General features: G+C 59.7%; 1 protein-coding gene across 3 annotated transcripts in view; it reads right to left on the bottom strand.

The window, feature by feature from the left end:
- DGCR8 (DGCR8 microprocessor complex subunit) overlaps positions 1-25,664 on the bottom strand; it is a 238,031-nt gene that overhangs the window by 22,049 nt on the left and 190,318 nt on the right. The gene's annotated exons all lie outside the window — the stretch shown is intronic.

Raw genomic sequence — 25,664 nt, 5'->3', positions numbered from 1 at the left:
CCTGTGGCTCAAAACCAAAGGGCTCAAGGATGATGGCAGCGGAGATGGTGGAGTGGGAAGCTGCAGGAATCCATCCATCCACTGAACAACGATTGAGCTCAAAGGAACTGTCTTAAGCAACTATTTTGGAACTCTGGAGCCTAGTAGACCACTTTCAACCTCCAGGGAACGGCCTGATGAAGAAGCTGGTAAATTGCAGTCCATTTCAGTCAATGTCCACCTTTAGAGAGCAGCTACTGTCCCTCCGCCCCCATCCAGGGGCAAGCAGCCGTGGAGACAGTGGCAAGTGATACTGGCTCATAGCTGCACTATGCAGAATAGCCAAAAGGCGGAAGCAGCCCAAGTGTCCATCGATGGATCAATGCAGAAGCCAGTTGTGGTACACTCGCACAGTGGAATATTATTCAGCCATAAAAAAGGAATGAAGTCCTGACGTATGCTACAACGTGGATGAACTTATGAGACACTATGCCCTGTGAAAGAAGCCAGACACAAAAGGCCATGTGTTTTATGATCCCACTTATGTGAAGTGTCCAGAACAGGCAAATCTATAGAGACAGAAAGTAGATTAGTGGCTGCCTGCAGATGGGGAGATGGGAGGAATGGGGAGTGGCCACTAATGGGTATGGAGTTTGGGTATGAAAATGTTCTGGCACTAGATGGTGGTGATGTTTGCTCAACTCTGTGAATATATTAGGCAGCAGCCCAGCCACCTCAGTCACTTGCCAACCCCCTTTGCATGGCTCTTCCCAGATAGCCCTGCGTCCGAGTTCCTCCCCTGTCCCATCTCACATGGATACTTGGTGAAATATTTGTTTTCACTTCGGCTGTGAGCATGACACTGGAACTCGGTCAAAGTTATGATTTTCCTGTGTGCCTCTTACCTGTATTTCCTGAAATATTTGTCTGCCTGGATCGTGGCTCCCCACATCAGAATTCATTCTGATATGTTAACATTTTGCCGCTTGCTCTTTAGCCATTTTTCCCGATACATTTGCTCTGTCTACAAGCGGAGGAATTCATTCACATCTATTTAATTTGGGGCTTGTCTTCTTGTTATCGGCCTGCACCAAACACGGGCAGTGTTTGCTCTCCTGGCGCGTAAATCCCTCTTCGGCACATTATCCCCTTATCCACTCCATGCCGGCGCTCCCAGACTCTGCTCGAGCACTATTTAGCTATGTAATTTTACTGATTCTCTTCAGAGCTAGTAAAATATGATTACATTTCCTGACATTAAGATTGTCTGCTAGATCCTGGAACACTCTGCTCCGTCTCCATGAGCCATGCTGCACCCCCGCCGCTGTGCATCGTCACTCTCAGTGCCTGTGTGTGGAAAGGCGTTTAGATGTCCCCTGGATTCTCCCCTTGTAAATTCCAGGGGCATTCCATGTGCTGACAAGTGTGGTGGTCACAGCCTCCCCTCCAGGAGCTGCAGTCACTGCCCCATTTTATGCGGGGGAAACGGAGGCTCAGAGAGGAGGAGCAACTTGCCCAAGGCCCCCAGCAGGATTTGAAGCCAGGGTTGCTGTCCCCAGGTGGCTTCTTCCATCTTTTCCAATTGTCAGGTGTGTGCTAACTCCGTGGAGCCCACCACCCCCTCGGGGACGCAGGTGGCCACATCAGGTGAGCCCTGGCTGGCGGCGTCCTGGGAGCCTGAAGGCTGGGGAGGCAGGAGTGTGGGAGCTCAGCATGTGCACAGGCCTTGAAAGGGGGCCAAGCTGGAGGGACCCTCGGCCCCTGGGACAGAAGGGAGGGAATGTCGACGGAGTTGAGGCTGGATAAACGTGCACATCTCTGCGGTCAGTGATGTGGGATTCTGCGTGTGAGGCAGGCGGCTGGCTCTGGGCTCAAGGTGCCGTCAACAGGGCTGAGCGGGCGTGTGCTGCGTGAAGACTGGAACAACGCGGCAATGCTAACGGCAGCAGCACCCCCAGCTCCTGCACGCGGCCCTGCACCAGGAGCGTGTGGACTGCGAGCAAGGCTCAGGCGGCAGCTTTGGACCAGAGAGACTTTGGAACTTCTGTGGGGAAGTGAGAATCATAATAATACCACCTCAGGGTCATTGCCAAGATTCCACGGGCACCAGAGGTGTTAGGCACAAGCCCCGGCACCCACTGATCACCTGACAGACCCAAGCTGTGCTCTGGCCACCTGGACAGGGCACCTGAGAGTCAGGGGAGCCTCGGGAGACCAGGTGCCCTGTGGGCTGCTGCCTCAGAGAGGTCAAGGCCGGGCTCAGAGCAGGTTACAGGCAGGGGCTCTGCACAGAAGGGGATCCTCTGCTGGCTTCCATCCTGCAGACGCAGATGTGGCAGTGCCCTGCACAACCTTCCTTGTGGAGGGCCGACAGGTCCTGGGCTGAGTCTCAGAGGCAAGGCCATCCTAGGAAGCTGCAACTCTGGTCTCCCTGCAGCCCTCCCTAGGGGACCCCCTCAGACACCCTGCGAGTCTGGTGGCCTGACAGCCTCAGATCAGGGCAGGATGTCAGAGACATGCCACATGAGTCCTGTGAGGTTGACCAGAAACCAGGACACTTGGTGACGCTGGGCCGGCCATGCCCTCTCTGTTCCAGCTCAGTGACGGTGACACCCCAGCTCGAGAGGGAGAGCTCCCCAGGGAGCAGAGCCAGGCTGCCCCATGTGGCTCCTCCAAGGGACCCACCCGGCCTCTCCCCAAGGAGAGACGTCTCCCCATGGGGTGGGACACAGGACGATGCCTGTAACAAGCTGCTCTTGTGGTCTCTGCATGTGCTCCAGGCCCAATGGGAGCTCCTGGGAGGAGTGCGGGGGACACACCTAGTCACTTGTTACTTCATATACCTCTGTCTACTTTGAGCTTTTTATCCCAACAAGCATGTGTGACTTATGTGATAAAAAATATATATTTTTTTTGGTGAGGAAGATTGGCCCTGAGGTAACATCTGTTGCCAATCTTCCTCTTTTTTTTTTTTTTGTGAGGAAGATTAGCCCTGAGCTAACATCCATTGCCAATCCTCCTCTTTTTGCTGAGGAAGACTGGCCCTGGGCTAACATCTGTGCCCATCTTCCTCTACTTTATATGGGATGCTGCTACAGCATGGCTTGATGAGCAGTGCGTAGGTCCGTAGCCGGGATCTGAACCTTCGAACCCTGGGCCGCCAAAGTGGAGCGCGTAAACTTAACCACTACGCCACCCAGCCAGCCCCCAAAATATTTTTTAAGCGCATAAATAATAGCCATTGAAAGAAAAGGCAAAGCAGTGGCTTCTGGCTGAAGTCCTGGACACTTGTGAGGGCTGGCCTGAGTCAGGATTACATGACCAGCCTTTCATGGCTTTGGACATGGGTGGAAATGTCCCTCGTACCGATGTCTTGTGCAGGTAGGACCTGCTCAGTTCCCTGTGCATGGCAGTTTGTCCCCTGGAGGTGGGTGGCCCCAAGTGTGCAGGGATGAGCTTGTCCAGTGTCCCCAGAGCCCAGCCTGGCTATGTGTGCCAAGCAGGCTGCCAGCAAGGGCCTCAGCACTGGCTGTTGTTCCTGGGTACCCATGCAGGGGCTGGGGGGCATCCTGGAGGAGGTGACAGCTGAGCTGAGATAAGCAGGACTCTGGCCTGGTGAGGGAGAGCTGGGGCCTCAGGGAACCACAGTGAGACTTGGCCCGAGATGGGGAGGCCAGCTCCCCTCCTCCACTAGCTGGATGGACACTGATCCTGCCTCTCCAGCCAGCAGTGTCCCGGGGGCAGGGTGGCTCTCAGCCTCTGCTTCTGACCTCTGACCCTTACCACGTGTCCCATGCTCCCTCGTCTCCCTCTAGTAGTACAGGGATGAGCTGGGCCCCTTGCGCTCCCACTAGTCCCAGCTGCCGAACCACAGCCTTTCCTGGGGGTCTGGGAGGGCATGGGGTGAAGTCGGGGGCTCCTTCCCTGTCTGTCCCCCTAGAAGGTGCATCAGAACTTCCACTGGGGTCACCGAGATGGGTTCCCTTGGGCAGGGGTCAGGCACACATCACGACTGAAGGCTCCGGTCCCTCCTGCTGCCCCAGCCCTTCTCAGGGGCTTCCGGACCCCTGCAGGGCCATCTCCTTGGGCTGAGTGGGAGGCATTTCAGCCCCAGGTCTTGCTGGGGGTCGCCCAGCGGAAGGGCAGAGCAGGCCTGGCACTCTGGGTCCTCGGTGGGCTCTTGGGCTGGGGCCTCTCCCTGAGCCCCTTGATAAGGCGGGTTGAGGACATCCTTAAATGTCACCCCAGGGGTTGACGGGCTCAGAGCACTGTGGGGCATCCACGTGGTGATAACATGGGCACATACTTGGGTGTTCGCCACATGGATATGTGTCTGACACACGGGGAGGGAAGGAAGGGTTGGTGGTGGGCTGAGAACATGTGAGCCAAGGAAGGCAGGGCTCCGATGAGTCTTGTTTTTTATGGAAATGTTTTTGTATCGATTGCTTTTTTTTAAAACACGTAACTTCTTTTTTCTTTGTTTTTGAGGAAGATTGGCCCTGAGCTAACATCTGTTGCCAATCTTCCTCCTTTTTTCCTTTTTTCTCCCCAAAGCCCCAGTAGATAGTTGTATGTCACAGCCGTACATCCTTCTAGTTGCTCTGTGTGGGACGCCACCTCAGCATGGCTTGATGAGCGGTGTGCAGGTCTGCGCCCAGGATCCGAACCCACGAACCCCGGGCCGCCGAGGCGGAGGGCGCGAACCCAACTGCTTCGCCACTGGGCTGGCCCCTTGATTGCTTTTTTAGAGAGTCTTTATAATTTTTTACAAAAGTAATAACGCCATAAAATAATACGGCTTATCTTGTAATAATCAGGTCCAGTTGCAGGCAGACCTGTCGCTGGTGCCCTTCAACCCAGGCTCTCCGGCACTTACCACAGATTGATTCAGCAGGGCCTGGCTGCCACTGGCCGGGAGTGGCTCTGGATGGCCGTTCAAGGCCTTCAGCTCCTCTCTGGGAACTACCCGGTGCACAGTTGGCAGTTCTGCTCCGGTCTGGCGAGGAGCCCAGCCACCCCCACTGGGGACGTCCAGGGCTCAGGGGCACGGCCTCCCCACTCTGCTCAGCTCGCTGTCCCTTGTGCAGCACCAATGGTAGGTGGAAAGGAGCTCAGGGTGTATGGAGCCCGGTCAGCCTGGCACCACCCCCCGCCCCTCCCCGTGCATCTGCGCTTAGTCCCTCAGCCCAGCAGTGATTGTCTTTCCTCGCTCAGGCCGGCTTCACTGTGGCACAAGCTGCACCTCCAGGCGCTGAGCGACACTGACCTTGGCCTCCCACCTGGCAGGGCACCGGGCGACGCCCGCCCACAGAGGCTGCTGCACACCAAGGCAGTAACGACCCGGCCCTGCAGCTGTCCCTGCGCTGCTCTGCGGCCTCTGCAGCTGCTGAGAGGCGCCCTGCCACGTGGGATGGGCTGAGGAAGGGATTCAGGCTGTGGCAGACCCTGTTATCATGGACAGCTGCACAGACAGGCCTCCCCCTCCTCTGATTAATGTTTAAACATACGTGGGGGGAGCAAGAGCAAAGTGGGAGCCAGGGAGCACAGCAGGTGGGCTCCAACCTCCAGCTTACCTGAGACCCCCACCCAGAAGGGACAGGCCAGTGTGCAGTGGCCATGCCACAGAAACAGGGAGCCAAGATGCCACCTGCCCAGCGTCTGTACTCTGCCCGCACCCAGGAGGAAGCAGAGGAGCAGGGGAGGCGGGGGAGGTGGGGGGATCAAGGGGCAGGGGAGGAGAGCTGTGTCCCTTGCCCACCCAGATGCTGCCAGCTCCAGGTGGGCCTGAAGGGGAAGCTGGAGACTGTCGATGTTGGGGCTCCTGTGCCCTCTCCGGAGGCTAAGCCTGGAGAGTGAGGGTGCCCACCCCAGGCGAGCCTCAGCGAGTTCCCCCAGGTCCAGGGGTGGGTCTGGAGAGACTGAGGTGGGTGCCAGAGGGCACAGTGGGATGTGGGCTACAGTGCGAAGGTCCCACCTCCAGGTCATAAGGACATCAGCCAGAAGGGGCGGCCCAGAGGCTGTGGGGTGGCTGGTGGAGAAATGTAACCCACCGACACACAGTCCTAAACCAGAGTCCTGCGGGGGCCCCTCAGCCCCACTGCTGCCCCAGCTTCTGCCTCAGCCCCCTCCCAGGTTCCAGGACCTCGCTCTGTACCACCCAGACCTCACCCTCAGCCTCTCAGAGGCCTTTTGTGCTTTGAACACCACCTGATGTTTTGAAAAAGCTCATTGTCTTTCTGATTGTAGAGGTAATGCATGCGTTTTGTAGACAACTTGATAACTGCAGAGAAGGTGGATGGACAGAACAGCATCATCTGAGACCCCAGCACCCAGGACAAGAGCCAGAGCTGAAATTCGGGTGTGTCTCTCTCCTGTCTCTTTTCTGAGCAGGCGTGACACACGCGTGTGTGCACACATCATGTGTGGACATGCACAGACCCCTGCATACTCGCACGTGCACACAAGGCACCCTTGCCCTGCCCTCCCACGTGTTCATGAGCACAACCGCCCCACACTCGAGGCCACTCTGCACAGTAGACCCCTGTGCGTTAACTGAGGCACATTCCCATTTCCTTAAAAGTTCTCCATGACGTCTTTGTACCCGGCCTTGCCTCCCTTCACCAACCGTGTTCTCCCTCCTTTCTGGAACTTCCCACCCTCCTGGCTCCCAGCTCCTGTACTCCTGGCACCCCCTCAGAGCATCTGTGTCCTCATAGGGGCCGGAGGGACAAGTCGCGGTGGTGTGGCTGCCCCAGGACATGTTCTCAGGGCTCCGGAGAACCCATTGCTCATGGCTGCTCGGTGGGTGTAGAGGTCTCAGGGAAGCCAAGAGACGCCTTCAGCGCTGTCCCGCCAGCAGCCTGTGGGTGGGTGGTCCGCCGCAGGACCGGCCAGCACCCAGAGAGGGCGGGTGGGATCAGGAGCACAGCAATGAGGGACGCCGCCCCTCACAGAGCAGGGCAGGATCGGAGTGATGTCCTGGAGGGGCAGGAGCCGCCGGGTGCTGGGGGACGCCGGCAGGGAGGCCCTGGACATCGGGGCTTCACAGCTGACGGGATCTGTCGGAGTCAGTGCTCTCGCCCTGAGCCCTTCACAGCCCCCGTGCTTCACCCACAGGTGAAGACCTGGCCTCGGCTCGGTCTCCGGCCGCCGCTCTCTGCACGCAGTAGGCCCACCTGTCCACCTGCCCATTCCTTCATCTGCGTGTGGGGCGCCAGGAAGCCCAGAGGCAGACAGACAGCCTCTGCCCCAAAGTGCACATTGCGGGGAGGCCCAGAGCCGCCAAGCCCCACAGACGCAGCGGTCAGCACTTTCTGGCAGTGGCCACCATTCACTGACCGCTCGCCAGGGCTGGGCACCAGGGTCAGCACTAAAGTCACGGACATCCAGCATAGCCCACGGCCTGTTTTCACTACATATCAAATGCCATGAAGACTGAGGGAATTCATTTGTTCACGTACAGAGCTCTGGGGCACACAGAGAGAGGCTCACCACGAAGATATGCTCCCCCTTGACATGCTGCTCTTCAGCCCCATGCTGGGAGGGAGCTGGGGGAGCGGGCCTGCCTTCAGGGTGCAGTTGGGGGCAGAAGGCAGGGGCAGGTGGCGCTCCTGCCCTTAGCCTCCCTTAGACCCTCCAGGGGCCAAGAATGGGCACCACAGTGCGGGGTCCCAGAGAGAATCCCCCGAGAGCTCCTGGCCAGGATGAGGCTGGGCACAGGACTTGACACAGGCTCCCGGCCCCCTCAGACCTCGGGAATTCAACCCCGTGCGTACTCTGGGCACTGGCTAGCCAGGGCCCGGAGGGTCCAGGGGGGCACAGAGGGGCCAGGCCCGCAGTGACAGAGCTGGCTGGCAGAGGGCAGCAGAGGGCTATGGAGCCACCCAGGCCAGGCCAAGTCCCCTGCCTCCTGGAGCCTTGTCCTACCCCCAGGACACCCACACCCTGACCTGCTGCTGCAGGGGGAGGTCAGGCCTCACCCCTCCCGTGCCCCCACCCCAGGCCAGATGCTGGCCTGGGGGCCACCTCCCCTCAGGCCTCTCTCCTGCTGCCTGACCCCAGCACAGGGCTTTGGGCACCCTCCCTCCACTGTCCCCACCACACACACCATGGGTCACCCTCCTGGACACTGTCCTGGCCCAGCCCAGAGCCCAGCCCAGGGTCTCCCTCCCACACTCCCAGGCCCAGAGGATGGGGTGAGGCTCCAGAATGTTCCATGTGGCGCTCATGATGAATGCATCCCAGGGGCCATAAAGCACGTTTACACCACACACATCCTGAAGAACACACCTCCCAGCAGTGCAGAGACACCTGCTCGGCAAGCGGGCCGGCATGGCCATCAGTGGCATCTGTGGACACACAAGGCATGGCCCCTCTGGGCGAGGTTCTCCTCCGTAGACGGGGAAGCAACATCACAGAGCGACACTCGGCCTCCAGGGCCTGGCCGAGCCTCCTCAGGGTCCAGCCTCTCCCAGTGTGGGCCCTAACAGAGGTAACCATGTGCTGAGTGCACACGAGCTCCCTTGAGCCCAGCATCTGGAGGGCTGCAGAGCCCCATCGCCTCAGCGGATGCTCAGTCCCTGTGCATCTTCAGGTGATGGGGAGCTCACCCCTTCAAGGCTGCTGGTTCTAGGACCTTCCACAGCTTCTTCCCATCAGCCTAGGCTCGGCTCTGTCCGCCCCCTCGCCCCAGGGGTGGTGTTCCGAATTTGCCATGCACATCCGCAAGCTCTCCTCCTCCCTCCTCCATCCTCCTCCTTCCTCCTCCGTCCTCCTCCCAATGCGGCTCCAGCCTCTGTCCTGGCCCTCCTCTCACCATCCACCTTCTTTCTCCGAGACACTCGGTGTCTCGGTTCAGCCAGGATCCGCCACTGTAACTAGTGAGGCGCATGGTCCTCTCTCCAGCCCACCCACTCCCAGGACCCATCTCTGTACCCAGTTCCCACTGTCGGCCCCACACACCTGACCCATCTAAAACCAGCCCAGTCCTGCCTCTCCATCCACCAAACAGCACCACTGGCCCTAGGGACATCGCCCCTCATTCTCCTTCACTCATCTACCTCGTCCCCCTCTCCCTCCTCCCCCACACCATTTGGCTCACCCCAGTGTCCACCCTGGACAGAAGTTCCTAACTGCCCTCCTTCCTCCACTCACACCTGAGAAACCTCGCAGTGCCACCCACTGCACTTAGAATCAGCCCCAGCTGTCCCCCTCCGCCCCCCGCCCAGCCACACCAGCACAAGGCCCACCCCTCCTGCAGCAGCGGTGACCTAGCTGGGCCTGGCCCTCTCCTGCTGAGGACTGGGGCCTGGCTGGCTCAGCTGATCAACACAGACTTGTCCCTGCCACAGCAGCTGGTCTGGACTAGGCAGAACCCAGGCTAGCCAGGTTGCTGTGGCCTGCCCTAGGCATGGTGATGGTCCAGGTTGGTGCAATCAGGGTGAAGCCCAGGGTGGCTGCCAGACAGCTAGGGTGAGAGGTGCAGACTGTGGGCTATCCAGAAGGTGAAGCAGGCCCACAGGGTAGCACAGCTGAGGGAACCCCAAGGAGCAGAGCTGAGCCCTGATCAAGCAGCACCTGAAGCCCACCCTGCTGTGAATCTTCCCAGTAACACCAGCCCACAGTTCCCTTCACCGTCCCACCCAGTTTGCAGCGGGTTTCTGTTCCTTGGAGCCAAAGGCTCCCTGTGGGGCGCATCATCACTGTCCACCCCTGCCTCGCCCCTACCCCATCCCAGAGCTTCTTCCCACTCCTGCAGCACGCACAGCGAGCCCCCACTGTGCCACCTTTGCCCTTACTGCCCCTGCCTGGACTGTGCCCTGAGGCCCCACCAGGGCTGGCTCCAGGCTTCCCCTCACCGCCCTGGCCAGGCTTTTTGCCAAGTGCTGGTCACTGTTTCTTTCTCCCTCACACCTGCCTCAAGTTGGGGTGCCTGAGTCAGCTTTCAGTGTTCAATGCAGTAAGCTGGGGGTGGGGACCGAGCTGGGTCTACTTGGCTCCCCCAGGGGAGCCTGTCCCCAGGAGGAAGGGTGGGCAGGGGGCACGCACCCCCGCCTGGAGCTCCAAAGTTCACAGCTGGAGCTCCCATGTGTCTGTTCCCCCACCCGGGCCCACGGGCCACCATAGGGCCGGAGAAAGACTCCAATGGGGCTCACCCATGCTGGGCCCCTCTCTTCTTTGGGGTAGGGGGTGCTGTGTCAGTGCAGGGACCATGTCCAGGCCCCAGATAGGAAAGGTCCTAATCGGAAGCTCGTGCTTTGGTTTTTCTTTTCCGTTGCTCAATCAGGAGTGAGGGGGCCTGGGCCAGGTGCGGCTGCAGCCCCATGGGCCACAGGACAGATGCAAATATCCCCTCTGCTGAGAAGGGGCTCTTCTAGGTCCTGGTGAGCTCTGGTTTAAGGACCACTGTGCTTTTCTGAGAAAGAAAAGAGAGGCTTTCTGGGTGGGAGGAGGATAGTTGGGGAGCACCAGTTTCACTTCCAGGGTCCCGAGGCGTCCACTCGGCCACATCTCAGTTGCCAAAAAACACCACCTCCCCTGGCCAACGGCAGATGCACGGGGCCCTCGGCTCCACGAGCCGGTCTTGTTAAAAGCCTGTCCTCCCAATTACCTGCAGCCAGCTTGCCTTGGGGATAATTGGCTTCCTGTAGCTCCTTGGAGGCCCTCCGCCTCCGGAGGAAGCAGGCGAGGGTTGGGCTGGGTGGTGCTGGCCAACAATCACATTGGCCCACAATGAGCCCCAGAGATGCCTGTTGGCCCCCAAGTACCCAGCACTGGCCAACAGGGATGCCTATCCAGAAGGACAGATGAGTGGAGGGAATGCTCCCTGAAGGTCATTGTGCCCAGGAGGAGAATGTGCTCAACGCAGAACCCCAGACCCAGACTCTAGGGGGACCCCAACCATCCCCCACCCCATCTGCCACCCCCTGGCCAGGCAGACCCATGTCCACACACAGGGGTTCCTGCAGGCCCTGGCCCTCCGCACTGCTCCACCTGGTTCTACACCCTCGTCCTCGGCGGCCTGCAGCCCCTTGGCGCTCTGTGATGGGCCCATGAGCCCACACGGAGAGTCTGTAGCCCCCTAATCCACACAGGAGCACCAGGAACCCGGGCCAGGCCAGATGTGCCTGCGAGTGGCACGGGGTCTGCAGCTGGGGTAGGGGGTGGGTGTTGGAGGGCTGCCCAGTTCAGGGCGCCCTCCCCAAGGAGCAGCCCCACAGGGCAAGGGTGGGCAGGGTGGGCGTCTCGGGCCCGCCCGCCGGGCAGATCTGACCCTCCTTCACCTTGCTCCTCCCGCAGCACAGTGTTTGCAAGGCCAGGGGCATTTTGTAATGAAAGGGTTTGATGATTAATGGAAGCAACTTCCCACTTACAAAAAATTGAATAGAGCCACTGCCACAAGCTGGAGCCCCTCTCGACGCAGAGCAGAGGCCTCCCGCCTGGCCCCGCTCTCTGGCCGGGCAAGGTAACCCTGCCATCCCCCAGCTGGCCAAGCATCCCCCTCTGCTCCCAGTGCCAGCCTTGGGCCTCCCGTCCTGTCACTGGGCTTCTGGACTTCCTCATCTCCACTGCCCCCGGAGGTGGCCCCAACTGCGCCCTTCTCCACGGCACTCATGGATTCAGACGGTCAAGGGGGCACTGAGCCTCCATGGCGCAGCCTTGCGCCCCTTCACATCAAGGTGCAGGGCAGGGGCCGTGGTCTCGCAGCCGTTGAGCACAGCCCAGAGCAGAGTCGCTTCAGGGGGAGTGGGGAGGAGGCCCCGAGTGCCCACCTGGGTTAGCAGCAGCTCAGGGAAAGGCGGTGTATGGGAGCCATGGCTGTGCCAGGGAGAGTCTGGCCGCACAGAGGCTGGCAGGGACGTGCCATTGCCGGGGTGGCATCGAGGGTGCCCCTGACCGTATCTGGCAGGACAGGGTCCCGGCCTCACCAGTGGTTCTGTGAAGGCCCCGCAGGCAGGCCGACCTGGCCTGAACTCCCCCTCCCCTTTGCCCAGCTGTCTGACCCCAAACTCCATCCTCCTGCAGCTCCCTCGGTTTTCTCATCTCTACAGGAGCTGACGTGGGATGAAGTGAGATGATGAGAAAGGTCTGGTGAGAGGAACCCTCGGTGAGATTGAACCCGGCAGCCACAGCCTATTTTCCTGAGCATTGGGAGAGGTGGGGCTGGTCTGTGCTGGAGCCCCGTGGGGGGAGCAGTGGCCACGGCTAGAACACGCCGCTTATCACCATTGAGCACGTGGTCTGGGAGGGGGTGGTGGTTTGGGGAACATCACCCAGGCTCTCTGGGCTGGAGGGTCCCATCTGGAATGGAGGGACCAGGGGATCTTCCAGACACAGTGCCCATGGGAGAATGGGCTCTGAGCCGGCCGCCTGCCCCTCCTCAGCCACCTTCCTCCCGCTGTGTGTGGCTCTGTGCAGGACAAGCCCTTGTCCCCTCATCTGCCAGCTTCTCCTCTCCCTTTCTCCTCGGTCCTGCCTGGTCCCCTGCCTCAGGGCTTAGACCCCAAATTTGAATGTGTGGGAGACCCAGCTGACTAGACACCCGGGGGAGGCAGGCAGCCTGTTTCAGGGCAGCGGCAGAGTGAAGGGGGTGTGTCTCCAAGTGCCACGGGAGAAAACAGCCCCAACTGCCCTAAATTGGCCTAGGGCCAGCACTCGGCCGGGAGCTGGGGGACGCTGTGGAGGGGACGAAAGCTCAGATGGGCCCCACGGGTCTCGGGCTCCGGTTCCCCAAAGGGCTGGCAGCTTCCCAGTCTCGCCAAGTGCAGCTCTGGAGTGGAGGGGATGCGTGTTTCCTGCAAAGCCCTCTCCGCCCAAGATTTGGCTCCTCACTAAAATCTGAGGACCGTGGCGGAGGGCGCCCTCCAACATCTCTCCCTCGGCTCAAACCAGAGAGCGTGTGTGCAGCTCATTGCACAGGTTGGTTTTGAGTTTTTAGTGTGGTTCCCCCAATTTCACAAAATAGGGCCCCAATCAAGACATTTACAAAGAAAGGAGACAGAGCATGCTGCCCGCCCAGAGTGGGACGCAGGGACTGTCGTGGGCTGGGTCTGGGGAAGCACCACAGGGCCATGACACTCGCCTCCATCTCTCTCTCTCCTCAATCGGGCTCAGGTATTTCTAGAAGTGAAATAAAATCTCTGCCCCACGGTGGTGGTTTCTGCACTGCTCCCCAGGTCTCTGGGGTCAGGATTCCCCCCTTGTGGCACCGCGGGTGCAGTTTCCTGCATTTTGGGGGCTCAGGGAACAGAGTGTGAGCAGTGAGGGGAGGAGCTTGGGGGAAGATGAGGCTGTTGGAAGCCAGGAGTGGGTAGCGCCCCCCCCAAAGCAGGTGGGACCCACAGAGCCTGGACCCCAGGCCGCTGAGGCCGGAGGCATGGAGCCTGTGGCCAGGAGGTGGGAAGAGAGGCTGCAGTGGACAGGTCTGCCCCCTACTACTCTTGGTTTTCTCTGCCTGTCCTCAGATAGTAGCAGCTCTGTCCTGCCTCAGGGCCTTTGTACTGGTGGTTCTCGCTGCCCGTGTCTGTCTCCTTCTGGTCTCCTCTTCTGAGAGGCCTTTCTTTAGTACGTACTATAGCAGCTTCCTCCTGAGTTCTATTTCTGCAGCATCCAGATCAGTCGCATTTCCTCACTGCCTGCACCTGCCCTAGCATCTGGCATGCACCTGTCCTAGTGTGCGTGCTCTACAGAGACTAGGGTGCAGCAGAGAGAAGGGGCTCCCTCTCCTCCAGGGGCCTTCTGGGGTCACTTCTCAGGCTGGGTGCATGCTAGACTCTCACCCTAGCCCTGCCCTGCATTTGCCCGTGCTCCATCCTCCTGGCCAGGCCGGGTGGCTCAGTGGTGCAGCAGGAGGGTACTGGCTCAGCGGCCCGGGCAGAGGGGCAGAGGGTGCAGCCTCAAGACCTCGGCCAGGCCATGGGCGTGGGCACAGCTCAGCGCCCCAATGCTTCCTTCCCATAGATAAGAGATTCCCTTCCTCCTTCCAGCCTTCCGCAGCCACTGCCTGCTCACAGGCCCGGCCCTTTGTACCCACATGTTGCCATGGAGATGGCGATTCAAAGGCCTGGCACTTCAAGGCTTCCCTCCTCTCCTGGCGGGCCGGGGCGGGGGTAGCCAGGACAGTTGCCCAAGCCGGCGGGTGCCACCCCCCTCTCCGTCCAGCTGAATGCCCGGCCCTGCCTGGACCAGCGCACCCACTATCTCCCACTCTGGTGCGGTGCTGGTTCTGGGCCCCACCCCAGGAACAGGGGTGCTTTTACAGGGACCTTATTCAAAGTGGGATATAATGAGGGAAACTGAGGCACACTGGTCCCTGGGGTCTCTCTGCAGCCTGGCGTGGTGCTTAGCACACAGAGGGTGCAGCGTGCTGCACAGCAGCCATGTGACTCTGGACGCGCCCTCCCTACCCCCCAGCCCAATTCACCGTCTGTACAGTGCGCCGTCCCCTCCCTGGTACCACAGGTTCCCTGAGGCTGGGACATGGGCCTGGAGAGATGCTGCCCCTTCGTCTGTGCCCCCAGCACGGGAGATCCTGGGGCTGGCAGGCAGGGTGGGCTACACTGGGCTCCTGATCCAGGACCTCACCAGTCCCACCACACCTCTGTGTTCCCTGCGTGGATCCTGTCTCTGAGTCACCCCGTCCAGAGCGTGGCAGGGGCTCTGAGGCTCTGGCGCTTTTTCTGCATCCTGTGCACCACGCACACTTCTCATCTCCCCGTAATCCACCCTTTAATAATCTCCTCAGCCTCATGCAACTAGAAGAATCTACAGCAGAATTTTCTGGTGCAACTACCCCCTCGCACCCTCCCCAGCATAGCAGAGGGAGAGGTGGCGATCCAGGATTCATCACCCACTCACTGTGGCACTTGGGCAGATCTGGGACCAGTTTGAGCCTCAGTTTCCTCTCCCGCAATGCTGGAAGCAGCCGTCTACCCTTTAACAAATATCCACAGATGTCTGGGGGACTCGGCTTCGTGTTGGGCCCAGGAACGGGACACCTCATTTATTTGGAGAGACGCTGCCCCCTCACTCCAATCCAGGAACTCTAGTGAGGGCGGCCAATCACAGACTGTCCCCCCACTCCCATCCCAGGGCAGGCTGGGCCAGTCAGGGACTTCCCTGGGGGATGACAGATGGAAGAAGGAAACCAGGGAGAGGCAGCAGAGCTGGCTGCACCCCAGGCTGGCTCCACGGGGCCCAGCCTTTGCACCCAGCCTTCCCTGCCTGCCCCCCATCCCACCCCAGCAGCTTGGCCCAGGGCAGCCCTCACCCTCACATGCTGCACAGATGGTGCCATGGTCCTGGCCCCAGGGGCCAGCAAGGGGCATGGACACAAAGAAAGATTGTGCAGGCCAGGGCCACGGGACAGACACGGCACAGCAGGATCCAGGCAGCTTCCCTGGGTGTTGCCGCAGCACAGCATCTAGGCGACCCTCAAGGTTTTACGTTAACCTCTCAGGAGCAGGTTCTCCCTTCTGGAAGGATGCTGGGGCTGGCCCGATGTCCCTTTTCAACAGAGGGGTTCCCCTATGACCAGACAGTGTTGCTAGACCCTGTGAGAAGCTCTAGGATGAAAGTGTGAGGCATCTGGTGACACAGCTGGGCCCAATCCCAATCCCAATCCCTGTAGGCGCTGCCCACTAGTGTCTTAGGTTTGAAAATGGGAGCTTTGAGTGGACACATGTGCCTCAGGGCTGCGTCAGGACTCCAGGCTCCCAGGCCAGCACTGGCGGGCCCGCCAGCCCGTGCCTATCAGCTGCCTGCTCTCCAGCCTGAGGCCAACGAGCTCTCTTGCTTGGAGCAAGGCCTGCCACAGTCTGAGTGTGTCCCCTCAAATTCGAGTGTTGAATCCTGACCCCCAAAGATGGGGGTATTAGAAAGTGAGGACTTTGGGAGGTGCTTAAACAAAAGGATGGAGCCCCCACGAGTGGGATGGGTGCCTTATGAAAGAGGCCCCAGAGAGCTCCCTTGCCCCTTCTGCCGTGTGAGGACACAAGAAGTCTGTGACCCGGAAGAGGACCCTCCCCTGACCATGCTGGCACCTGACCTGACTTCCAGCCTCCAGAACTGTGGGCAACAAATTTATGCTGTTCAGAAGCCACCTGGCCTGTGGTATTTTGTTATAACAGCCTGAGGAGACTAAGACAGGCTGGGTGCCCCTCCTCCACCACATGAGCCTCCAGGGGGCCTGCCCCGGGCCCCAGGACATGTCTGGAAGGCAGGGGGCGGGGACTGACTCTGAGAACCTCTGGTGTGGTGCGTTGCCGGGCCTGGTACACAGCAGGTCATTAGCAGACCTGGGCCCTCCCCAGCCCCACCCCCTACTGCTCCCAGAGTTGAGCTCACAGATGTCACCAGGGCTAATGTGGGCTCCCCGCCCACTAGAGGGAACCCTACAACAGGCAGAGCCCCACTTGGCCCCTCCTCGGGTGGGCACAGTTGGCCGAACACTGCTGACCGTGCTCCAAGGGAGCTGAGTGGTGCCTGTTCCAGCAAGGGAACACCTGGCCTATAGCAACGAGGTCACTCAGCCAGGAAGGGCTAGGGCTACAGCACAGGGCTTGAACCCAGCCTGGTGACCCTCAGGCCTGAGCATCCCCCACCACACTCTGCTTCCTACAGAAGAAACAGAGGAGGCTGGAGACTCAGCCACCTTTCCCCACAGGAAAGGGCCCACTGCATCTGAGGACTCCTACCCTAAGCCCACTGCCTCTTACCTCCTGGGAGCTCAGATGGGGCCACACCCCCATCTGCCGTCCGCACATGGGGTCACCCACGGGGGTGCAGCTGACCCCAGCCCACAGGGAAGGGGGGCCAGGCCAGGTCCTAGGTGCAGGGGTGCCCTCTGCAGAGCAAGAGCCAGCCTAATTCAGAACCCACCACCACGTCCAACAGTGCAGGGTAGATGGAAGGATTATACCATTAGGCCTCTGCCGCCAGGAAGAGTGGTTCAGAAGATGTTCCAGGTGGGGGCAGGGGTCCGAGAGGACGGCAGAGGGTGGTCCGGGACTGGGCCGACCAGGTGAAAAACAGGTCCATACAAACCGCCTGAGTGACGGCCCAGGTCACGCCTGCAGGGAGCGTGGTCCTACTGCTTGGTTCTATATATCCCAGGTTTTTGCTAACAAACCCATCTTTTTTTTTCTAAATAAACTTTTTTACTTTAGAACAGTTTTATATTTACACAACAGTTGAGCAGATAGTAAGGGAGTTCCCACCTGCCTCAGCCCCGCTCCCTGTGTGAACACCTCACAGTAATATGTCCTGACGGACGAGCCAGTGCTGACACAAGGTTATCAATGAAAGCCCATGCTCTATTCCTATTTCCTTAGTTTTTACCTGATGTCCTTTTTCTGTTCCAGGATCTGCCTGACTTTTAGTCATTGAAACTCCCCGAAAACAAGGGGACACAGAAGTGTGGTCGCCAGCTGGGCCTCCAGCTGCTACCTCCCCCGGCCCTGCTGGGCCCCAGGCATTCGGGGGCTTCCCGGAGTCAGGCCTGGACAAGGTGGAGAGAGTGACCCACCATGCACCCAGTGGTCACCTTCCGCACTCCTTACACCCTGTGAACCACGGAGACCCTCTGGGCCTCAGTTTCCTCATCTGTGCCACGGGCCCAGGCTACTGCCACATCCACACCGTGCTCGGCACCTGACAGGCATGTGGCAGAGCCTTTCTGCTGCCTTTGGCTGTGGCCAGATGCTCTTGGGGCTGCCCTCCCCTCTCTCAGGAGCCTGGGTCCCCCAGACAGGTCTTCCCGTCCCAAGGCCTGGATGGAGTGGGGGCGACGGGCACACAGGAGGCATTTCTGGACCTGGCAGGTGGAGTGGCTTCTGCAGGTGCCTCCCCCAGGTCCCATCCCCCCCGTTCTCAACCCCCGTCTCCTTCTGCACCCCACTTTCCCACCTCCAGCTCAGCCTCAGCAGGAAAGGGGACCTTTTCCCCAGAAAGCTCTGCTGGGACAAGACAAGCCGGTGAGTTCTGGGACAGGGGAGACCCACGTGCTCTGCTTCAGTGAGAGCAGCTCCCACCTCACACAGGTCCCTGAAGCTCAGCCCCAGGGGGCAGGGCTAGGGGGCTGCCTGGAGCTCAGGCTTGTCAGGCGCCCCCTCCTTCGATGTGGGTAGATGAGGGATGGACAAGCAGAACTAGGCAAGTGGGTCCCTGCAGAGTGGACAGTCAGCCTTGGCCACCCTGGCCCAGCACTCAGGGACCAGTGATCTGGCTCCTCCAGGCAGCCCTCCTGGATTACCCCCCTCTTTTCCAACCACTTGCCCTCTCTGTACCTCCCAGATGGACGTCCCTAGGCAGGCCCTGCAAACTCAGAGACCCCTGATCTACTCTGGGACCCCCTCAGGGACATTGCTCCCCTCACATTCCACTCCTCCTGCCTTCCCCATTCCTGTTAATTCTCCCTCCTATAAAGTAGGTCTCACTCCATTTCACCATCAGGGAAACTAAGGCTGGGAGGGGAAGGGACTGCTCAGGGGCACATGGCCAATCCGTGGGAGGCCCAGGATATGCTGGCCGCCTGTGACACGTGGGGTCAGCTGGGGTGTGGTAAAGCCATGTGGACCGCACGAGGAAGCGCAGTGGCGCTCAGGCTCAGGGGCTGCAGTGGGGGTCTGGGGCGGAGCAGGGCCTCCACACGTCCCTGCTGAATCTGGCACTGCTCCAGAGAAGCAGGACACAAGACTCGTCAAAGCAGGCCTCCGCCAGCGCCATGCTAGGAAAGACAAAAGGGGAGCGGCGCTCGGAGGCAGCTCCCTGCGGTGGGACGGCTGGGAGAGCCCCTGCCTGCGCCTTGTCAGTGGTGGCAGCCGCCAGGGGAGGGTATTTATTTTATCTAAAATAATTCTTTATTTGCTATTTTAACTAAATCCCCCAGCCTGTGATGTGGAATAAAAAGGGCACAAGGAAGCATCTCTGTCCTGCCCCATCTCTAGCCACCTGACACCCCCAGCCATACCTGCAGGTGGCCCCCTCATCACCCCCAGACATACCCATGGGTGCCCCCTCCCTCGCCCCCAGCCATACCTGCAGGTGTCCCCCTCATCACCCCCAGACGTACCCACAGGTGCCCCCTCCCTCGCCCCCAGCCATACCTGCAGGTGTCCCCCTCATCACTCGCAGACGAACCCACGGGTGTCCCCTCCCTCACCCCCAACCGTACCCACAGGTGCCCCCTCCCTCGCCCCCAGCCATACCGGCGGGTGTCCCCTCACCACCCCCAGCCATACCCGCAGGTGTCCCCTCTCTCACCAGAGCGAGCCCCCCATCTTGATGAATTCTGCCGCCCTGTCAGAGGGTGGGGGGACTGCATCTCACTGTAATTTAAATTAGCATCTTTCTCATTTTGAGTGAAGTTGGGCCTGTTTGGGCCCGTTGTAATGGGTTCGTTTCACATGTTGGTCCATTTTTCTCTTGGGCTGTTGATCATTTTCTTACTCATTTGTAAGAATTTGTTTCGTTGTAACAAAAAGTGGCCCTCTGTGAGACGAGTTGCTGATATCCCCACGTTGTTGTTTCTTTCTGGATTTCTCTCCCATGCATCTGCCTTTTATTTTTATAAGGTTGAAAATATCCATCTTTTATTTTACGGCTTCTGGGTTTTGTATAATTTTTAGAATGATTCAAGGTTTTAGAGTTTTTTATTCTTCTAGTAGTTTTATAGTTTCGTTTTTACTTTTAAAGCTTTGGTCCATTTGGAACTGATTTTAGTGTCAAGGAGTGAGGTGGGGATCCAAAACTTTCCCCAAATGTCTGTTCAGTTGTCCGGAGACCTGTATTTATTATGTATTTTGAATTATTTATTGGATAATTCCATTTTCCCTCCTGGATTTCTCCTGTTCCCTTCTCATATTTGCATTGGAGTCTCTGGGTTTTCTCTCCCATCGTCTGACTGTCCATTGGCTGTGTTATCGCGGTTCTAAAATATATTTTAGGATCCCACATGGCTGGTGTCCCTTGGTACGCTTATTTTAAAACATTTTCCTGGGTTTCTTTCATGTGAACTTTAGAATTGCTTGGGCAAGGCCTCTTGATTTATCCCGAGAACGAGCCGTCAGAGCTCAGCGAGACGGCAGGACGCGCCCGGGTCCCAGAGCTGAGCTTATGTCGCCGGCTCTGCAGCCGGGCCACGCCCCCACGGGTGCAGTGCGCAGGCGTAGTGCCGCCCAAGGTGCTGGGCTGTGCTTCTGTCCTCGGCCTCGGAGCGGGGTGTCCCAGGGGAGTGGCCGAGGCGGAGCATCTTCTCTCGGGGTGTCCTCACTTGCCTATGGGAAGATGTGGGCTCTTCTGCTCACATGCACCTGGGCAGAGCCGGCCCGGCCCTGTAGGACAGGCTGGAGAAGCCCCGTAGCCAGAACAGGTGGGCAGCACTGGGCAGGGAAGTCCAGGAGGGGAGCCTGGCCCGAGGCAGGCGGCTAAGGCCACTCTGCTGACCTCATTCCAGAGGAGGCCTGCAGGCAGCAGCCGATTGGCCCTCAGGCTGAACTTGTGCATGCTCAGCCTGGAGCCTGGGCATTGATCGGGCCTCCCAGAAACCTGACCCTCAGGCAGGTCAGGAGCAGCAGCTGGGAGCTCAGGATCCAGGATATGGGCAGCCCACAGCTCTGCACTCAGGTCTCCTCTCGCCTGTCCTCAGCCCCACCCCCAAGGCCCAGGCCCAGTTTCCACAGTAGCCGACCTGGGAGGAAGCAGCTGCCTGGCTGGGAAGGGTGCAGCTGGATGGGCTGCTGAGAAGGAGCTGGGCTGGGGTGGGCAGACCCCAGATGTCCTGAGGCAAGCTGGGAGAAGCACCTCTGTGGCTGGCAGCAAATCTTGACCAGCCTGGACTGTCAGCAGGAATCCTGGCCAAAAATACCCCTGTAGCAGGGGCCCACCTGCTGCTGCAGCTGCCTCAGAGCCCCTCCTCACGTTGGGTGCTCAAATGTGACCTTCAACCCTCATGCAAGAGGCTGGCAACAGGGCCCGTTGAACAGATGAGAAAATTCAGGCCCTGCACCCATCGAGTCCCAGCCCAGGGCCCCAGTCTCCAGAACTGGCCATAGAGACCTCTGTCTCACCTGGGCAGGGGTCAGGGTAAGGCTCAGTCCAGGATAAGCTTGGGCATAGGGTGAAGGCTCTTCTGGCCCCACCCTGCAAGACTCACTGTCCTGTGACTCTTGGAGTGCACAGCCACTTGCTGGGGGGCAGAGCCCCAAGAGCTTGGGCTGAGTCACCCAGCAGAATACAGGGCACCAGGTGAGTGCCAGGCGGGCTCTATCTCAATTGCCTGCCTCATTGGTGTGTCAGTCCCTGTGGGCTTCCGGGTAACCACATGGCATGGACACACTCTTTGTTCTGGGCTCATTAGCCGAATGACCCAGGCCCAGTCTGTCCTTCCTGGGGCTCAGTTTCTCCACCTGTTCCCTATGAGGGTGAGGGGAGTGGGAGTCCAGGAGAGGTATGAGAGTGTCTGGAATCAGCCTCCCAGAGTGTTTGTTGAATGACTAAATGACTGAGCAAGAGAGCAGATGAAGGCATTGAGGGGGGAACGTGAAGGAGTGCTCCACAGTGCCCTTTGGATGGGAGCTCTGAGCTTCAAGTTGAGCTGGCCGTTCTCTGCCCTCAGCCTCTCCATCTGGGAAATGGAGTAGATCTGCATGCCCTTTGGATCATGGCAGCCCAGAGAGGGGCCTCAAGGACTCAGGGGCCCGGGGAGCCCTAGGAAGAGCAAGACTGGGCACTGAGCCTGGGTTGGCCCAGCAGGAGCCCCTCATTGTGACCCCAGAATGGGTTTGCAATGCCTGCCCTGACCTCCATTCCTGTCCACTCCAGCTGGCAGCCATGGCCATCCCTACACCCGCTTTCCCCACCCCACTGGGTACTCATGGGTTCCCTTTCCAAGTACTCCCTGACCCGGTTTTAACTGCCTGCTGTGCTCCCGTGTGAACAGCAGCTCCCAATGTAGCTGTCACTGCCAGGTGGGTGGCTCTGGAAGAATCCGCATGCCCTGCAGGGATGGAGGAGGGGCATGAATCAGGCACTGATGCCTTGGGCACAGCCTGGGGACCCTGCCTTCCGGAGCTCTGCCCCTGCACCAGACTCTGGGTCCTCAGGGACCAGAAGCGTCCTACTCAGCCCCAGCCCCAGGCCAGGGTGGTGCCCAGACAGAGGCCACCAACCTGGCTGCCCTTGCTGGGGGAGGACCCTAAGCCCACCCCCTCAGTCACCAGGAGGGAGCCCTGGGGATTCACCCCCCCAGCCCCAGGAGGCAGGAGAAGGGGCAGGTCCTGCCTTGGGAGCCAGCAGCTGGTGCTGCACATCCCATTCGGCCTGAGTCTCCTCCCCTCTCCAGGCTCAGGCTCTTCCCCTAGAGACCCGGGGTTGGGGGGTGAGGGCCACCACTGTGCAATGCACACAACTCATTGACGGTACCCAGCAGCCTCCCGGAGGTGGGAGGTGCACATGGTCTGGTCTGGCAGGGGGCTCACCCAGCATGGCAGAATTCAGGACACTATCCCGTGAGAGGGGGCCCCTGTTCAGTGCGGAGGTTGGAGGCATTTGGAGACAGGCAGGGGCCAGTGGGATTCTTGGGGGCACTGTGGGGGCGGGCTGCCAGCCCCTTTCCTGTGCCGGCCCCGGTTGCTGCTGTGTGTGGCTTTGATGAATAAGAGATGAGGAAGTAGATTACTTATGGCTTAATATGAACCAAAGTTGGGCAGAGGGACTCCTTGGGGTGCAGAGCTGATTACCAAAGGCCAAGACACCCTCTGTAGCCCCAAGATTGGGGATGGTGGGGGGCTTCTGGAGGAAGCAGTGGCTGTGGGAAGGGCTGCCAGGATGTAGGTCTGTCTAAACTCCCTGAGCTCTGTTTTCCTGTCTGTAAAATGGGTAGTGGGGGTGGCGTCTACACCACAGGACAGAATGGGACGATGTACTTAACAGGCCTGGCACAGAGTCCTCTTGGGCCTCGGGCAGGCAGCTGCCCTCTGTGGTGAGAGCAGATGGTGGGCGGGCGCCCGCCAGCTCCCTGGCACTGGGACCACATTCCCAGCCACCCACTCAGAGTGCTGGGAAGCATCACATTGGAGCAGCACTTGGGCACAGGAGCAGATTTTGCGGCGTGACCCTCGAGGTTCCTTCCAGGTCTCTCCTTGCACTGCCCTGGGGTGGCCCAGAATGTGTGTAGCAGAGACCGTGTACCTCACTTCCCCACCCCTCCCCAGGAGGGCATCGAGAGACTGGATGCCCATGGGTACCCCACCAGGCTGCCAAGCAAAGCCACCACAGGCCTGTCTCTCCAGGATGGAAACAAGCCTCCAGGAGCCCATGGAAGTGGCGACCTTCTAAGGAAGTCGAACCATGTCCCTGTCAGCCCAGCACCAGACACAGTGGAAGGGTCCCCTCGTCCAAGCTGGATTCTATGAGTGGACCTGGAGGTTTGAGTGAAAATCGCACACTGCCCAATTAGGGCCCTACATGGCCCTCTCAGGGGACAAGAGAGGTAGACGAAGGAGGGACCGTGAGCAGGTGACCCAGCCCAGGAGGCGTTAGTGTCTGCCTTGTCCACATGCTGTACTGAACTCAGAGAGACCAAGGGGCTGGGCCCAGGGCACACAGCCAGGAGAGCCCTCTCATGCCTGATATGCTAATGGTGGAGGCTGGTCCCCAGGACTGAGGGGTGAGGCAGCCCCATGTCAGTACCAGGCCTCCTTGGAGGGGAGTGGTGGGCTGGGTGAGCTGGCAGAAAGCCATGCCCTACCTGTGGTGGTTCTGAGGGAAGCAATTCAGGCAGAAACCCAGCCCAGGCAGGGTGTAACAGGTCTGTTTAGCCCAAGAGCAGATCTGCCTGCAGTCTCCAGTCCATGCGCGCTCCTGATCCCCAGGGCAACGTGTCTCAGATCAGTGCAGCCCAAACGGCTTGTCATCTCTGCACCCCTGCTAGGCCTCCCAGGAACTGCTCAGTGTAGACTGCATTAAAGGGGCAGTGTGCAGCCAGGCTCTTCCTATGAGGTCTCTGGGTCCTCCCACAGGGGTTGACCCCTAGGGCTGGCTGTGCCCCTTGACCAGAAGCTGCAGTCCCTGTCAAGCCCTCTGCACTGGTCCCTCACCAACTGTCATCTGCCCTCCCTCCCTCACCCTCTGGGACCTGGGTGGTGATGGCTCTACAGCTGCCCTCCTGGGAAGGGCACCATCCCTCATGCTGTCCTGCACCTGCCCACACTCTGATCCATGTGCCTCCCCACATCTCCAGACTGAGAAGCCAGCTGTGTCCTGTTGGAGGCAGACTGACTCACCACCCAGCCCTGCTCAGCTCCCGTTCTGCCTGCCATGGGCCCCCTCAGGGCTAGCCCACACCTGCCCACCCTAGCCAACACCCACAGCGAACACCCAGAAGTCATCCCACAGACTGGGCTTCTGGAGACAAGGGCGCTGGCCAAGGTGCTGACTGGAAAGGGCTTGGGAAACCTGCCCGCAGCCCACAGCGGCCAGCTTGCAGGCCTCAGCCCCGATCCAATCGCACAGACTTGTGGGCAGGTGGGAGGCCCAGGCCACAGCCCAGAACATCCAGGAACATCTGGGCTTGGTGGCTGGAGAGGGTCCCGGTGCCGGAAGTCTCCATGCTGTGACACTGGCTCCCCGTTCCCTCTCACATGTGCTTGTGCCCCAGAATGGCTGCCCCCAGCTGCTGCAGGAGAGGCTTTGAACCTGCAGGGAGGCAGGGCACAATCTTCAGCAGTAGTGGGCCAGCCCAGGGCCCTGGGTCATTATAGCCACCCAGGAGCATAGGATCCTGGTCCACACTAACCCTGACCTCAGACTCATGGCCAGTGCCACATGAACTGTCATCTGGTCTGAGGTGGCCCTGTGGGGAGAATTCTTCCTGATCTGGGAGCTGCTGCATGCAGGGACCCTGGAGGAAGGGTGCTGACATAGGGCACAAGCCTCTGCTGGCTCTGTGAGCTTGGCCGCAGGTTCCCCATGTGTACAATGGGGTACACACCTCCCGTGTGGCATGGGGAGGACTCACTGATGGCACTCAGCAACCAGCACCCACTGGGGAGGCGGCAGTGAGTGCATGGCCGGGGGGGGCAGGAGCAAGTGCACAGGAGCTGGGGCGTCTGGGTTCCACTTTACCTCCTGTGTGTCTGGGAATCGAACGTACTCCTTGGTAAACCAAGGCTGGGATGCAGCTGACAGGGACCGAGCAGGCAAAGGTGTGGTCAGGGCCACAGTGCAGCAGCCAGAGAGGTTTGGGCAGTGCGGCCTCCACACCAGGCCAGAGGGCCAGCATGGGTACCTCATTGGTCTCCACCCCACAAGGCTGCCTGCGACTCTGTGCTCAGATGGGAACACTGGGCTCAAAGAGGTCCCCACTCTCCCTTGGCGAGGCTGGCAGGCTGAGAGCCCTGCACTCTGCTGACTTCTCCCAGTGCCACCTCCGCAGTGTGGAGGCTCAGTCTGGAGGCGAGGCAGCGTGCTCCCGCCTTCCCAGTCACCAGATCATACTGGCTAGGGCTCCCAGGGGGACCACCACGCCCTCAGCCAGGATGCTCCAGCCACAGGGAGGGACCCAGGGCTTGCCCTGGTCAGATCCCACAGACTGGAACCAACTCTGCCAGCCAGTCCCACATCCATGTGGTCCTCTCACCTGCAGGGCAGGCTTGAGGAGGCCCAGGCCCAGCTGATCAGCTCCCAGT

The sequence above is a fragment of the Diceros bicornis genome, chromosome 35 (assembly GCF_020826845.1).
Source record: "Diceros bicornis minor isolate mBicDic1 chromosome 35, mDicBic1.mat.cur, whole genome shotgun sequence".
NCBI lineage: Eukaryota > Metazoa > Chordata > Mammalia > Perissodactyla > Rhinocerotidae > Diceros > Diceros bicornis.
This window is presented reverse-complemented; position numbering and strand designations above follow the sequence as displayed.